General features: G+C 52.7%; 1 protein-coding gene and 1 long non-coding RNA gene across 3 annotated transcripts in view; both read left to right on the forward strand.

Annotated features, from left to right (window-relative positions):
* Window positions 1–13993, forward strand: part of WDR25 (WD repeat domain 25) — a 142190-nt gene that overhangs the window by 50023 nt on the left and 78174 nt on the right. The window lies entirely within an intron of this gene.
* LOC125963626 (uncharacterized) overlaps window positions 1–13993 on the forward strand; it is a 40407-nt gene that overhangs the window by 12818 nt on the left and 13596 nt on the right. The window contains exon 2 of the long non-coding RNA XR_007475832.1: window positions 7275–7350. This is a non-coding gene — a long non-coding RNA (uncharacterized LOC125963626). The remainder of the gene's footprint in view (window positions 1–7274; window positions 7351–13993) is intronic.

Here is a 13993-nt window from a genome sequence, read left to right on the forward strand (position 1 = left end):
GTACGCGGGCCTCTCACTGCCGTGGCCTCTCCCGTTGCGGAGCACAGGCTCCGGACGTGCAGGCTCAGCAGCCATGGCTCATGGGCCCAGCCGCTCCGTGGCATGTGGGATCTTCCCGGACCGGGGCACGAACCTGTGTCCCCTGCATCGGCAGGCGGACTCTCAACCACTGCGCCACCAGGCAAGCCCTGTACGTGTTTTATAATGTATCTAATGTGTCGGTAGAATAGTATTTCTGTACTCGAGGTTGTGTGCTCAAAAAAAAAATTTTTTTTTTAATGCTAGTGATAAGTGATCGAAAAAGTTTGGAGGCTACTGAAAGAGTTGTTCTCTCAGCTGTCCTGGAGTGGAAAGAGCCTGGCTGGGCCTTTGGTCCAGAGGTGACTCTTGTGACCCGACCTGTCCCTGCCAAGCGGGGTGAGGAGCTGGGCACTCATTGATTCATTTACTCAGCTCTGCTGGGTGGTGGGTTAATGCGGTGAGCAGTGCATTGCCCAGACCTCATCTAGTGGCTCCCAGTCCAGATGGGAACTCCCAGGCCTCTCAGGGAAGAACACGGTGCTGCGGCTCACCTAGGAGAGGCGCCTAAGCGAGATTTGGTGGTTGGACACGTCTTCCAGGGAGAAACGAGTGACAGCGCAGGAGACACCTGCGAGCCTTCAGCTGAAGAGGGGCCTGGAGGAGGGAGAGCGCAGCTGCGGGTGGAGTTCACCGTGCACAGATCTTTAATCTCCCCGGGGCCTCAGTTGACTGCTGTGCACCACCAGCCCAAGGGCGAGTCTTCTCAGATGAGTGTAGATGCTTCCAGCCCAGACTCAGGCGTCACCCTACTCTTCCTTCTACTGACCAGCCACGTGAGCTTGAGATGTGTAGTGTCTGAGCACGTAACTTTCTCCCTCTCCACTCATCTCATTTAACCCTCCCATCAACATAGCGTTTTTTGCATACGGGATCTTGAGGCTCAGGGAGGTGAAATGCTTATGGAGGGTCACACAGCTAGCTGGGGATTGAGGCCAGGTGGGAACGCAGGGCTGATTGCCAAGTCTGGGCTCAGCTTTTCACCACAGACTGCGTGCTTTTTACTTAGAATTCTCTTGAGCTTGAGAAAGGGGTTGTTTGCTTTAACGTTACTTTAATGTTTCTTGGAATCTATTTCCTTTGTTTATTTTACAGCAGTATAATTTGCAATAGAATAGTTTTGCATTGAGCTTCCATGTTTTAATGGTGTTTTAATGGCCTCTTAATGGTGTCTCCATGGATTTGTAGTCAGATACTTTCGTTATCCTAACTTCCTCGCGGCCTGAGCGCCCCTCCAGGCCTGTTGGACAGCTCTGCGATGGGTGCCGCGTGTCTCAGGGCGAAGAGGCCTCTGTGCGCTGGGGAGAGGAGAAGGGGACGTAGGTTGCCCGTGCGCCTGGGTTTCACTTTGCCACGTCATTGGGTCGCTCCTGGGGTTGATTTCCACCTAACAGCACCTGCCCGGGCATCATCTACATAGAAGAGAAAGTCCGAGTCTCTGTCCCCGAGTCCTTGGGGATGTGGAGGGCGTGCACCCACCCTGGAAGCCAGGACGCTGACCCCACAGGGCCTCGGTTTGCTAGGATGCCCTGCTTGCAGTTGTCCCTGTGCCACACCATAGGCTGAACCATCTGTTCTGGCTTTCTGTTTTGGAAACCGTGACACAACAGTTAGGGTCTTGCCTGGTGGAGCACAGAAGGCCCTTTAGGTCTGCGGCTGGGCCTCAGCCTTTTGGGTCCCCCCAGTGCTTGGCATGGAGCAGGGGCTCAGTGCTTGCTCATTGAATGAATGAATGAATGAATGAAGGCTTGAATGCTGAAGACGATGATAAGAAACGAGGGGGTGAAACCCAGTCCCGGGGACTTCTGTTCAGGACGAGCCCACTTGTTGGCCTTGCTCCTGGGACAGTGTCCAGCTACAGAGAGCAGGTCCCTCCATCTCTACCGCCATCCAGCCTCAGCCCTACTTTCTTCTTGGCTTCAGCAAGACCCACCTCCAAGGTACCAGCCGGTGCTCGTCGAGGGCCGAACCTTGCTGTTGTGGTGGTGTCGGCACCCAGTACGTGGTGCTCGTGCGCTAGGGAAAGCTACCCAAAGCTGGGCTCGTACTCCCGCTCTGGCGCTCACTAGCTGTGTGGCCTTGGACCAGGTGGGTGCCGAGCTCCGGCACCTCAGTGCCCTTATCTCGAAGTGGGGACAGTGTGTCCCCGTTTGCAGAGAGTGGCTGTGGGGACTTGGAATGCTGTGTGTCCTGCCCAGCACCCAGACACGCGGACATTAGTTGCTGCTGTCATCATTGTCATTACTATTACTGTGCCACCCCAATGCGATTATCTGCTGTCCCCCACTAGCACACTCCCCCCACTGCGTGTTCACCCACAGCCCTGGCGCGTTAACTCTCCCTCAGTGAGACAAGAGAGACGCTGGCGTCAGTGTGTATGTCTGCTAAGCTGCTCAGAGGCCCCAGCCGATGACTGGGGATTGAGGACCGGAGGGGCTGGAAGGGAACGGCTGCCTTCCCTTTTCCTCGCCTTCTCTCTCTCTCCTCTCCTAACGCACCACACTTTTCTCAAAAGAAAAAACGACATGGTTTGAGTCAGGGAGAGAAATCCCCAGGGCCCTGTTTCACACAATTGTCCCATTTCTAAACTTGAGTTAATAAGAATAAACAAAGTAGTAGGAGGGTTTGCACAGAAGAATATTATTCTGACGATTATGTAAATATTTATGTGTTCTGGCTTTCTCATTTTGTTACTGGTGTCTAATTTCTGAGTCTCATAATGAAGTGTAATTTGGAGAAGATTTGCAAAGACAGGCGCAGCCGTGAAATAATTTGATTTGTTCAGTAAACTTGGTTTCAGCTATTCCTTTTCATCAGTTGTTTTAGAACCGCTCAAGTTCTTTGTGATTTGACAACCGCTTTTAGCCTGATGAAGATATGACTCTTAAACATTGCCAGGAATTCAGAAGAGGTTTATAATATTGTTGCTTAATAAGAAAATGCATTCATCGGCAGGATATAAAATTTATGGGCTTCAAATGGATTTGAGTTTGTAGTTTTAGCCTTCTGTGCTCCTGCCATTCTTGAGGCTACGAGTGGGGTTTTTTCATTAAGTTAAATTGAATTGAATGAGCTTTTACTGAGCGCCCACTCCCTGCTAGACACAGTCTCCTTAACCCGTGCACTGCCTGTACGGTGGCAATGGGGGGCGAGCTAGCGGAGGCCCAGCGAGGTTCTGCCCCGCGCTCATGCACATCCGGCTGGCGAATCTGGGAGGTGGCATCTGAAGTTAGGGCTGAGGCGTCTGCTCTTTCATCCCCTGCTGATTCCAGGCAGAGCTGATTAGAGAGAAGAGACAGGTTGAGTGGCTTTGCATATGTTACCTGGTTTAATCTTCTCAACCACCCTGTGAAGTTCAAGTTTGTTACATTTCCTTTCCTTTACATCTGAGGAAACTAAGGCTCCGAATGGTGTGGTGACACGCCAGGTCACAGAGCTGGTGAGAGACGGAGCTGGGATTTGAACTCAGAAGCCTCTGGCTCCAAAGCCAGCGTTCCTTCTAGAACTCCTGGGGGGAGGTGGGGGGAGGAGTGTCTGCATTTCCTCCAGCATGTGGCTGACCGCCTGCTGTGAAAGTGGCCTAGCACTAGTGACTGGGGCACCTTCCTGTAAACCGAGGCAAGGGGAGGTATGGAGGCGGGGCTGGCCTTCAGTTTCCTGGGCACTTTCTAACTCTCTGCCCCAGCCAGGGCCATCTGTCCTCTCTGACCCTCACTTTTCCCACCGGTGAATGAATGGCCACGATGACACATCCTGGGTTGTTGGTGGGATTACAGAGAGTATGTGTGAGGCACCTGGCCGTGTGTCTGGCGCGTGGTGGGCCCTGCAGTGAGGAGCCCTGCCCTTTAGAGACCTGCTCGCTGCCGCGGCTGAGAAGCTGCCATTGCTTCAGCCCCCGCACTCCTGTGCATCACGGAGCTGATTGCCAGTGGAGACGGGCGATTCATTCGACAGCGTTTTGTGTGGCATTATGCAGTTCAGCCTGGCACAGCACGCCACGTCCACAGCAGGTATTCAAGAGCCATTAGTGTTTATGAAGGTGATAAAATTGCTGAGATGCAGGGAAGCCATCAAAGTAAGAGCCTCTGCCTGTCTTGTGAAAGTTAACTCGCAAACCTAATGACTGTTGCGCTGTCGAAAAAGTGTCATCTGGGTTTCTCACTGGAGATGGAACCCTCTGGAAGGGTAGTCGGGCAGCCCCTGATTGCTGTACGGGGGCGGTGCTTTTTCTATGACAGTGAGTTGGAGAAATTAACAGTGGTCTCTGAGGAGCCGCGCTCAGCTTAACCCTTTGAATGGCAAAAGCTTTAAAATGGATCCTGGAAATAGTTGTATATTCTTCATACCCCGCCATGTTTTCTCTGAAAATGAAAGCGACTTTGAATGTTTGAGGTTTTGGTGACAAAGATCCCTCTCCTTCGTAAAGCATGTTGCAGTGGTTGGGAACGAAACCAGCACAGCGTGTTCTGTGCTGTAGGGGAGGCTGAGAGATTCGTCCAAGCCCCACTTCTGTTCGCGGGGGGGAAACAAGGACCCCGACTTTTGGTCCGTGTCCAGATCTATGTCAAGGAGAGGATTCATTCTTTAGAAACAAATGTGAGTAACAGCCCCTGAATAGTCATTTTCAAGTCATTCTCTGATAAAGATAGAATGCTTAATTGAGGCACATTGAATGGTTTCAGGGCATTTGGAGTCGTCCCGGGGTGGAACGTTTCTCCCTGACTTCATTCCGCCATGTGGGTTAAGGGTCGGTTATACCAGGGGAGTGTTTTCCTCTTGGCTGCATTTGTACCTGGCAAGTTGCGCAGGAATTCCTTAATTGCAAAGTAGCTGCTCTCAGAATGCAGCCAGGCAGCCGCACTCAGTAGCCTCTTGGCCACGGGCAGCGGGCTGGTGCCAGACACCTGGGTTTGGGTCCTGTTGCGCACGCTGCTTAGCTGTTCTCAGCTGCCATTTGCTCGCTTGTAAAATGGGGCTAGGATGGGACCCCTCGGAAGGTTCTGGGGGGCACGGAGGCCGGCTAGTGTGATGCGGTGTGTTAGCTCTGCGGGGGCCGCACTGGGCGCTGAGGGACAGTGGGACAGAAAGACAGGCCCCGGTCCACTGAGGTGGAAGAAGCTCGTGTGTCCGGGGCCGCGCGACACCCATCTTTCCCGGCGACCTCTACCTTCTGGGGTATTGAGAGGCTCGTTCCTTGTTTTTGTTCCCTTTTCTTATGTAGGGAGAGTCGGAGCAGCAATTCTCAGGTCAGATTATTTGGAAGATCCATATTACCACTGATTATTTACGAAGGGACAGGCCAGGGGGAGGTAACCAACTCGATTAATTTGCCAGCGAGGCAGCTGGAAGGATGTGTGACAAACAGACCAAGCTGTCGTTTGGCCAGAGATTGTCAGCGCTGGGGTTGTTCCCCCAGGAGAGCCATGATGGCAAATGTAATTGACATTTTTTATTAACCCTGAAATGATTAAAGATGCCACTGCTGACTTTGTGTCAAAGTGCCCAGTCCCTGGCATTTTGAACGAGGGTTCTATGTTGGAGCCAGTAAACAGCCTTGTGTTTACTTCCTGTTCATCGCTTTAATCAAACAGGGCATACAGAGATCTGCCTGATTTGGTCTTGAAACCAAGCCAGGGAGCCAAGGCTCTGCTTCCTGGCTTAGGTTCTCAGAACATTCTGGTACAAGCGTCATGATGGACACTTAGAAGGCACTCTGTTCATTGACCCACTTAGGCATCAAGCGTTAGCTGAGCTCCTACTGTGTGCTGGGTACCGAGGTGTACAGAGGTGCGGGTTGGGGGCCCTCCTCTCGAGGGAGGTGTCACTACAGAGCGGGGATGGATAAATGTTCATCACTAATTGCGTGACCCAAGCTGTTGGGACCACAACCAGGGCTGCCCTCATTGCCGGGGGAGTGGGGAAAGTGGCACAGGGGTGATTTGGGTCTCAAAGGGAGAGCGTCTCCTCACCATGCAGGACTCACCTCTGGGGCTTTCCAGGCAGAGGTGGAAGCAGCCGCACCTGGGGTGAGCGGGCACGTGGAGGGGCGTGAGGGGGGAGGGTGAAGGGCACATAGGGCCGCTGGCAAGAGCGTCCCTGCACGTGGGCTGGGGGCTCAGTGGAGGGCAGCGTGGGCCTGCTGCTTCCTCTCCTGCCGCCGAAGTTACGGAAGCTCTGTGTGCTCAGTTTCCTCATCTGTGAAGTAGAAGCAGTCGTAATCTCCCATCCGTCAGGGCTGCTCTGAGGAGGGAATGACCCTGGGGGTAAAGCTCCCGACCAACCAGCCCGAGCCTGGCAGAGGGCCTGCAGGCACGCCAACGGGGGAGGAGGGAGGTTTGCGGCCATGCAGAGTCCTCACCCTGACCCTCTGTTAGGTATTTTTATTCCCATTTTATAGCAGAGAAGCCTCCTCGTAAGAGGGTCAAGCAGCTGCCCAAGGTTGTACGCGGCAGTGCAGGGGCTGGGAGGGTGCAGGGGGGCTCCTGGAAGAGGAGCGGGCCTGTGTAGCAAGGGGGTTAGGACGTGGCCCATCACGGAGCAATGACTTGTATGTTTCCTGAGCACCTGCTTTGTGGCCCGCTCTCAGATGGGCGGTACACACGTTCACTCAGTCACTGAGCAGTATTTAGTAGGCACCGACTGCATCCCAGGTATTCTACCAGATCCAGAGTACCCTAGTGGGTACCTGGCAGGGAAAGAAGGAAAGAAAATAAAATTATGACATGTCCAGCAGTGTGGATAATTGCTGTTTCAGCCTTGAAATAGTGGGTGCGTGTCATTAAAGTTTTATATACTAGCTCCCCTACAGCCCCAGCTAAAGCCCCCTCTGTCGCCCTCCCCCACTCCCCCCCTCCTCCCCACAGTACAGACTTAGAACGAGATTTATCACTTGTGACTTAGACCTGTTGCTTGGGAGCCTTCCCCATCAGTTTAATCTCTTCTCCCTTTTAATCCTGTGGCTGGCAGGATGTTGCAGGGGCAGTAATTTAATAAAAGTACGCAGTTTGTAAAGCAGCTGCTATTCTGTGTACTAAGCACATTTGCCAACCTTTTCGGGGAAACCTCCAAGCTGTTCTAGGAACTTGGCGATATTGCAGGAAGAAAAAAGTTATATTTAATTTCATCCTTTGGGTTCTGCAGCTAATAGAAGCGTAAATGCGAGCCATGTCTGAAAGCCATTTCTTTATGTGATTCAGAGAATCAGGACGCTGCAATTACCCCGTGTATGAGATTTATGAAAACATTAATGCCTAACGAGAAGAAAACATCTCGGTAAGTTATTTAATTTGAAGTTGCAGGCCTGGCTGCTGGTTCCTAATTCAGACCTTGTGCTCTGCCACCAGCCCACAGGCACTCACTGCCCTCTGGCTCGCCCAGGAGCAGGGGTGGGGCAGGGCAAGGCGGAGCTGGGTTTGAATCCCATCCGTCTGATTCCGAGCCCACCCCTCGCTCCCCAGCCCTGCACGGGCAACCTCTTTAGGTTTGTCACATGTGGCAGCTGCATGATCTGCACACATTTAAAAAAATTTACGTGCCGCATGCTTTTCCTTTCTTTATTTCGTTTTCCCCTGAACTGACATAAAAAGGGGAGTCACACACAAGCAGATGTCAAAATGACTGCCGTGCTTTGCCTCATCAACTGGAAAAGCCACCGACTGAATTACTCGCGACACCATTTCTGTTTACGGCAGATGCAGAGCGGGCGCTCGGGCTGGGGGCCGTATGTTTTCCTGTTTTTGGCGATGGCTGAAGCCTTAATTCAAAAACAAATTAAGTCCTTCAGCTGTCACTTGATTGTTCCCTCCGATCTTTGGGGATAAATATCATCGCTCCTACCTCGTATCTCTTCTCTCTCCTTTTCCCCAAAGGTTTTCCCCCCTTAATTTTTTTCTCTTTGCCCAGAACTGAACATTTTTTTTGACAAAAGCATGCATTATTTAGAGCCTGTCGCTTCCTGAAGTTCTTTAATTACAGAATTAAACCAAAGTAATGACAGTTTAATTTGTTCTTTCATTAATTGGGAGCGCTCCGGGCCGATGTGAAATGAATGCATTTGGAAAGCATGAGGAATGTGCGTTGAGTGATTGGAGCATGGTAATAATAATCGCTGTCGTTTAACGCCTGGCACTGGGCAAGGTGCTCTTAAAGCATATTCTCAGTTTATCCTCCTAGCCACCTTGAGGAGGGGGTCACGCTTCTCTGTCCTGCAGATTAGATCTGGAGGCCAAGAGAGGAATGACAGGGCGAAGTCCTCCCGGGTGCCCGGAGGGAGAGTCAGGCCCGCACACCAGGTCGGGCCGCCGAGCCCCTGTCCTGTCCACAGCACCACTCGGTCCTCAGGCCCGAGCAGTGGTCTCAGTTCTACAAGGAGCTGCCCACAGGAAGACAGGCACAGCCTGGTGGGGTGTGCCTGAGAAGCACGCACCCGTGCCAGGCTGAATGCTGAGGTTGAACCCGTGGAAATGAAAGGAAAGCTGGGCAGGAGGGGGCTGATGCTTCACCGAGGCTGCTGGTGGTTTTTCTACTTTGGAAGTAGCCATGGGGATGCAGAGAGGCGCGCTGGCAAGCACGGCCCGTTCCGTTTCGTTGTGGGTCAGGAGAGCTGCCCCAGAGAACCACAGGACCTATGTCTCTCTGAAGCCTGTGGTTCAGGGTGGAACCCAGGTGTGTGGGGCTCTGTCAGGCCTGCACTCCTGGGCTCCACTCTGTCCAGGGCCCGGTCCAGGTCTGCTCCGGCTTAGGACGGGTCTCATCTCCAGCTGAGGCCAAGGCCAGGGCAGCTGCTGAAGCCAAGATGGCAGTCATCAGGGCAGCTGCCTTTCCACGGACACACGTGGCCCGGGCATCGTCCTCCTCACACTGGCCTCAGGGTCCGCCAGACCTTTGGACCCTTCTGTGCAGACTTCGGATGTCCCTGTCATGTGTGCATTGGCCCTGGGCTGGGGCTTTGGTACTGGGCTTCTGGGACCGAACTGAGGGTGGACACTTGGTACCTTCACTTGTGCAGCTGAGCCATCTGGCCCGGCCAGCATCCCGAAGGGAGGCACTCAAGAAGGGCCTTACTTTGTAGGGTCTCGAGTCCCGTTTGCTCCAACAGAGGGTCATTTCGGCAGCAGGTGGTAAAAGACGGGAAAGAGAACAGACGGCTAGTGGCGCCTTCCTTTGTACCTTCTACTTTACCGTAATGCCCTCGGAGCCTTCCTGCAGCTCTGGGAAGCGGTAGGCCTGGCCCCATTTTCTAGCTGTGGACATGGCAGCTCAGAGACGTGGTCGTCTGCTCAGGCCATGTCAATAGAAGGGGCACAGCGGGGTTAGGATTCGGGGTGTCTGAAGTGCCCTGTGGAATCGGACCTTGATGTCCTTGTTGCTTTCATCCGGTGTCCCCCAGGCTGCCTGCTTGCTCTCACGGTTCCCAACCCCCGGGACTCTCAGAGCCCCGCGCTACAGTTCCCCTGTGAACTTGGGATTTTATTATTAATGCGTTCTCTGCAGCGACGTCTAGATGAGTTTAGGATTAGAGGATTCAGTTACACTTTATTATTGTTTGTCATTAAAAATCATGCAAATAAGACATAGAATAAAGCAACTTGTATTGTTTTGGACAGCAGATTTACATGTTTACTGCAAGAAAAATGACACCAAACGCCTGCAAGGTGGTAATAAGATTGTACCTCAGAGCTTTCGCTTTGTTGGTCTTTATTCATAATTTATGCCACGACAACTTCCAAAAGAGGTTTTAGACTAATTTATCATAAAAACTTACAGCACAGCAAGAGGATTTTAAAGCTTACTGTTGTAGAGATGAAAAGAAAGCCTGGAAGCCATGTAGCTCGGGGGAGGGGGTGGAGGCGGCAACACATGCTGTAGCCGGCTGACCTGGGCCCCGAAACTGCCGGAAGCTTCCTGGTCGCTAGAGCTGAAAGGAGGCCTGCTGGGTGGCAGGCTTCTCAGTTTTGGATTAACAGGAAGCTTTCCTCCACCTTCGTTCTCAAGCCCTTGGGTTGCCTTGTTGGGCTTCTGACTTCTCTCTGGGAAGAAGTGGGCACGGAGCCTGTCTGGGAGCATCTGGGCGGAGAAGGGCTGGTGTAGAAAGACACTCTGTTCCATCCTAACCCGAGTGTCGGAGGTGGTGCTGGGGAGCTGTTACCACGCCTTGGAGTTTAGAACCCTGGGCTTCTGACTTGGTGATGGGGCTGCCTGGGCGATGCCAGCCTTAGGGGCAAGGACTTCAGGTCGGCCAAGGAAAAGGAGGCTCAGTCCACGGTGACCCCAAGCCTTCAGTTAACTGCTACGTCTGGCGCTTCCCCAGCACTGTGACCACCTGGTGTTTCAGCCCTGGGCCCACCTTCCGGCTGGCAGGGTGGGAAGGATCGACCGAGGCCCAATCAGAGTCCAGAGCAGAAGCGGGCTGGCGCTGTGCGCCTGCTCCTGGGGTCCCCAGGGGTCTTCACAGGTGATGTGCAGCCACAACAGGTACACTGCCGACGTTGATGATCACATCAGTAAAAATATATAAATCACAGCACACGGTACGCACAGCGCAGTACTGGTAATAATTAACTTAACAAAGCACAGCTCAAAAGCTAGGCAGCAGCTGTCCTGCTTTTCCTCTTCCAAAAAAAAAGTTGGAAGCCATGTGCCATGTCTGAAAGCTTGTGATCAAGAGTGTAGGAGAGACAGATTGACTGATGGCCAAATGAGCGTTCTGTAATCACTACAGGTATTGCTGACCTCACCTGGCTCTTGGGGGAACTGCTGTTCTCTGATGTGTGAGTCCTTGTTGCTGTCAGCACAGGTTCAGGTAAAGGGATTTCTGGCCGTTAAACTCCCAGCCAAGCAGCTTCTGTAAACTACAGGCTGTGTGACCACAAAAATCATTGACCTAAGTGCTATGGACTTATTATCCTATTATATAACTTTTCTTAATCCTTTAGAATCACTTGTTAGACTTTTATAGGTAACATAATTTTGTGCTCATTGAAGTAATGTAATTATACAGACTAATTCAAGACTATTAGAAATTTGGGGGACACCATTTATAATACCACCGAATGCATTCCAGGCACAGTTTGTTAGGGAATAATGAATATTCAACCCCCAAGAACCCCAGGCCTGGGCGTGAGCTTGGGCGCTGAGGAGGTTTGAGTTGACCGAAAGCTACTGGAAACTGGTTAGTTAGTCCTTAGCTGGCCCCTTCAGAAGCCATTAGACTTAGGGGTTGTTTCTGAGAAATGAACTTGAGACGCATAAATGTACTATGATTTTATTTTTGGGCACCAGCCTGGAGATATCACAAAGATAATTTCTGGGGAGTTAACAGCAGTGCCGGCCGCAGAGCAGGAACTTCTGCTGCCGGTGGGCATGGTGGGCATGCGAGCTTTCCGGGGGGAGATGGGACTTGTTCCTTGTCAAGTGTCAGCAGCTCTTTTACTGTCTGTGAATTGAGCAGATCAGAACCATCTCCTTGTCTTTCAGGAGGGATTTGGGGGTGATCTGGGCCGAGGGGCTCAGCCTGCTACCACCCCAGGTGCGAGTGCTCTGAGTTTGTCTACACCAATGCAGCGCCGTGGGGCACCACTGGGCGGGTCGGGGAGGTGGCAGAAGCCGGGCCTGCAGAATGACATTTCTGTGGCCTAATGATTTTCAAAAACCATTTGTGAGATTGAGGTAATGTATTTCCCAGGCACAAGCAATTTACTCCTTCCCACCGTGCTGAATCAGGCTGTTAAATCCTCTTGCTGTGTGCATATCGCTGTCGGCACCAGGGGGAAATGGTCAAGTTTGAGGCCCCTGCCATAGCCTTGCTTGGCTGTTCTGGAATTGAAGAGTAACTGCTCTTTTGAAAAGGAAGTTTTTAAGAACACTGGAAAGTGTTAAGTGAGGAAAGCAGGAGGCCAAATTGTACGCTCAGTGAGGTCCCAGGAAGAACCAAGCAAGCAGAGAAAGGTACTGGGCGGGTGCTGGCAGCAGGGTCACAGTGGCCCCTCCGCCTGAGCACAAGGATTAGATTCAGTGTCCCCTTCTGTACTTTTTCAGTCCCCTACCCACTTCCCACTGCCTAGAGTGGCAACACCTGGCACCCAGGCGAGGAGCACCCCAGCGAGAAGCACACAGATTTGGACACTGGCCATGAATCCTGGGCCCGTTACTTGCACATTGTATAACCTTGGGCAACTCTCTTCATACCTCAGTCTCTTCACCTATCAAATGGCCCAGTTACATCTACCTCAGAGGGGTGCTGTGAAGATTCCATCACTCGGCTCAGCACCTGGCAGTGTGGGGCAGGTGGGGGTCTAAAGAAGTGATAGTAGCCCCGGGCTTCCCTGGTGGTGCAGTGGTTAAGAATCCGCCTGCCAATGCAGGGGACATGGGTTCGAGCCCTGGTCCGGGAAGATCCCACACACCGCAGAGCAACTAAGCCCATGCGCCACAACTACTGAGCCCACGTGCCACAACTACTGAAGCCCGCATGGCTAGAGCCCGTGCTCCACAACAAGAGAAGCCACCGCAATGAGAAGCCCGCGCACCGCAACGAAGAGTAGCCCCCGCTCGCTGCAACTAGAGAAGAGCCTGCACTCAGCATCAAAGACCCAACGCAGCCAAAAATAAAAAAGAAATAAAATAAATAAAAAAAAAGAAATGATAGCCCTTGTGGGGGTTATTATATAAGTGCATGTGTTTCTTTCATAATCTTAAAAACATTATAAATAAATAATGGGAGAAAGGAGTAATGACTGAAAATGGAAGAACAAAGCAGTCCATATAGCTGCACAGTGCCACCGACCACTCTGTCCCGACCACAGTGACCACTCTTTACTTGTCTTCAGGAAAGAGGTCAGATGGCAACCACTGCCACATGGTGCATCCAGCCCTCCAGGAGGGAAAGCATGGAGCGCGATGGGAACATCCACTGGGATTATATCCACTGGGATTATATCCCAGGATTATATCCTGACTATATATAGTCAGGAGGGCTTCCTGGAGGAAGGAACATCTCAGCTGAGACTGGAGGGAAGAGTAGGGGCCAATGTGGTGGAGAGGGAGGAATTTGCTTCGAGTACAGGGAAGGGCATGTGTAAAGCCACAGGTCGCAAAGAGCAAGGTGAGTTTGGGAAGCCTAGCTAGAGGGCGATGCGCAGGTGAGGTGGTGGTGAGAGGTGAGGCTGGGCAGGTGAGTGGGTGGCTCTCAGGTCAACTGGAGGCTTTCCCACTAGACTGGGTCCATTTGCAACCCGTATGGAGTCCCTGAGCGTGGCCAGCAGAAGCCCACAGCCACATAAGGCCTTAAGGCCAGAAGGCTCTGAGCGTACCTCCTTGCTGGGTGTCTGCATGCGTTTTAGGGTGAGGGGCCTGCGTTTTTTGTTTTGTTTTGTTTTTTAATACGTAGTGAGAAATCATAATGAGAATGACCACCCCCATCCAAACCCCCTCACGGAGGGCTGGTGAGAACCGTGGCTTTGGTGGGCAGTGTGGGCCTGACGGAGCCTGCCCTCAGGGCTGCGCTGGAAGGCCTCTTTGGGGAGCAGAGACAGCCTGGCGCTGGCCTGTGGCGGTTGCCGTGGCAGCAGGACCTGAGTGGCCTCACTTTCTGAGAGTGGTCACCCTGTTGGGGGGTCCTGCCCTGGCTGGCATCAGGTGGGGTGGGGGACTTAGCTGGGTCTCTGGAAAAGCTGTCAGGAGGTGCTCCCCGGGGACAAGGCTGTGTGTGACACCCAGGACACCAGGACCCCCCAGCCTGGGCCTGCACAAGGATTAAGTTGGAGACCACTGGAAATAAGTCAGGCCGTGCTCTCAGGGGCCCCCACTCAGTGACTGCTGCACGCAGCCCGTCCCTGCCCGTGGGTGAAGCAGACACGCTGATCACGAGCCGGCTCCTCCCCCGGCTCAGGTGGCGGGTGTCCCACCTCCCTGCCAC

Source organism: Orcinus orca, chromosome 2 (assembly GCF_937001465.1).
Source record: "Orcinus orca chromosome 2, mOrcOrc1.1, whole genome shotgun sequence".
Lineage (NCBI taxonomy): Eukaryota > Metazoa > Chordata > Mammalia > Artiodactyla > Delphinidae > Orcinus > Orcinus orca.